This window comes from Eubalaena glacialis, chromosome 3, assembly GCF_028564815.1.
Source record: "Eubalaena glacialis isolate mEubGla1 chromosome 3, mEubGla1.1.hap2.+ XY, whole genome shotgun sequence".
NCBI classification, from domain to species: domain Eukaryota; kingdom Metazoa; phylum Chordata; class Mammalia; order Artiodactyla; family Balaenidae; genus Eubalaena; species Eubalaena glacialis.
The window spans coordinates 172,313,399-172,316,224 of NC_083718.1; positions in this window are offsets into that span (position 1 = coordinate 172,313,399).

Genomic DNA, 2,826 nt, shown 5'->3' on the forward strand with positions numbered 1-2,826 from the left:
ACTATTTTTGCTTGACAAAATTTCATGGTGCTTGAATTGACGTTGCATTTCCTGATCCATCTTGATATCTTTTTCTTAGCATAAAAAGTTCATGGTATAATGGCTGTTTTGTTCCTTGAGATCACCCATGGGTAGGGAGCCAACACTTTTCCTGAAGGATTTTTCTCACCCAACAGAATAAAGTCAAGTTTCTTAGGGGTTTATAAATCCTTCCTATCAAGACTCCTATGGCCAAGCTGATAAGTGAATCAATTTGGCAACTCAGAGCATCACCAGATGAGCTCTTCATGAACAGAGTTCTTTCTTCTGTGCTGATTGTTGAATGTCTTGCCATGATGAATCTGAAGTGTAGAATACCTCATTGCCTTAGAATTTGGATTAATCAAAACCAGGAAGAAAAACCATTCAGGATTACCCTTGTCCCACTCACTCTCTGTGTTACTTGTCTGACCTATCTCTATAGGAGGTTCCAGAGATAGATAGAGTGGTTCTGATCTGGTCTCCACTGTTGAGGGACTGTAGAGAGGCATCGATCAGAGCAGGAGGGAAGCTGGAGGGCCTGTGTGACAGGCTGTGACAAGCTTGGGAGGAGAGAGAGCCCCTCTCCACACTGCTACCTGTGGACGTACTGGGGGCTGTTCCTAGATTTAAAATGCTGTCCTGTTGCCTTCTATGGACCATACCCTGTACAACATGCTGGGAAGACACAATCAGTGTCTTGCCCTCCTGGAGTTTGTGATCTGGTTGCAAATGATAAACACCACTGGGGTAAAGTGGGCATTCAGAGAAGGGAGTTGGAACTTCATCTGGGTTTAGAGACATCTCGGAGGAGACAACACTTAGGCTGACCCTTTGGAGATGTTGGGGTGGGAGGCCTTCCTGTTGAAAGAAACATCTGCGGAGCAAAGCCACAGAGCTGGGAAAGCACCGGGCATGGGCGCTCAAGGAACATGGACTTGGATAATGGGGAAGGAGAAGCAAGGTTGGCCAAGTGGATCACGTTAGAGGATGCTAAATACGAGGAGGAGGAATTTGGCCCTTGAGTTACGTAGAAGATATTTGAATAGAGGATCGGGTTGTAGAGCTGCGCTGTGGAAGGTGGATCTGACGGTAAGTGATGTGAGAGATCGGAGGCAGGGAGACCAGCAGTAAGTGCAGATGCTCTGGGGCCTGACCAGAGGCAGTAACAGGAGGGAACAAGAGAGGTGAGCAGGTGACCTGGGGAAAGGGCCTGTCAGAGGTGATCAAGATGGTGAAGCCTTTCTGAGGAATGGGGAAGATGAGGGTGAGGGGGTTCAGTTTGGGAAACTTGGAATTTAAGGAACAGACGGAAGCCAAACCAAGGAACCTCACTTCACCTCCCTAGAGCTTTCCCTGCATTCTTGTGTCATGGTGCCAAGGTGATAACTCCAACCAGTAGAATGCCCACTGCCTCAGATCTTTTAGGTTGGTCTCCAGTAGGTGACAAGAATTCAACATTCCCTAATTTTATCCCTGTAAGGATGGGAACGTTTCTTGGTTTTGTTTTTGTTTTTTTCAAGTTTAAAATTTTTTAAGCCTTTCTCTTTTTTTTTTTAAGCCTTTTTTTTTTTTTTTTTTAAATCTTGGCTGTGCCACGTGGCTTGCAGGGATCTCAGTTCCCCAACCAGGGATTGAACCTGGGCCATGTGAGTGAAAATGCCAAATCCTAACCACTAGGCCACCAGGGAACTCCCTTAAGCCTAGTTTTTAAAAATTCACCTTAATTTCACACTTTATTTTCCCAAATTCTCTTCCAAGCATTGTTCCTATTCATTCATATTTTAGACAGTTATGTTGTGTTTACATAATTTAATAAACTTTGTCAATATCACAAGCATTGGAAAGTTCTCATTAAATGTTTAAGGCACATTAATTCTAACCAATGAAATTATTAGCACATGTGATCCCTAAGTATAATGGTATAGAAGTTCCATGTGTACATAGAATGCATTTGCAGTCACTTTTTCCCCAGCAATTTTAAAATTCATTTATATTTACTTAAATTCTGAGTGAAAAGAGATGATAAAACAAAAACAAGAGCAATGAAAACTCATCTGTTGAGTTCCAAACATGCACCAGGGATTAGAACTTTCAGAATCATTTTGCATCTTGTTCTCAGCACCATGCTGGGATCAGTATTGTTAGGCTCAGTCACAGATGAAAGACTCCAGCGTGATGTCCACCCACCCCCACCAGCGTTAGGTTAACATGAGTGCCTTCTGTGAGCCAAGCAATGTTCTAAGGCACTGAGAATAGAATGTGAACAAGACAGGGAAGGCCCCCCTTCTCATGAAACATACACTGCTTTTAAGACTGGGATCATAGGGCTTGGCCCATGATGGTCTCAGTACTGTATTCTGTGGGCCGGTGTTCACTGTCTTTGGCAAATCACTGCAAACAGACTCTCCTGCCACCCCTTAGAAAAAGTTTTCTAAATGCAGCTTGTTCTTGACTGCATTGTTTCCCCATGACAACAAAATGAGCCGAGGGTAGCAGTAACATTTGAGACTAAAGTTGGGTAATGCCTGTCTCTCCCCTCCCACCCACGCGTGGTCCAGCAGAAGAAAGACCTTGGGAAGCTGAAAGAGGAAGACCCTAAGTTTGATTCACCTACCAGCATCTATGAGCTAGGTGCTTTTAAAGTGGAACTATGTAATAATGTACATAAAAGCTGAAGACAAAAGTTCAGGGAGGAGAAGGGGTTTGCCCAAGGTAGCACAGCTAGTGCTAAAATGCATCTCCAGATTTCTCTTTCTTTTTGTAAATTTTTATCATTTGTGATACAGTTACAAGAAGACATTTGCT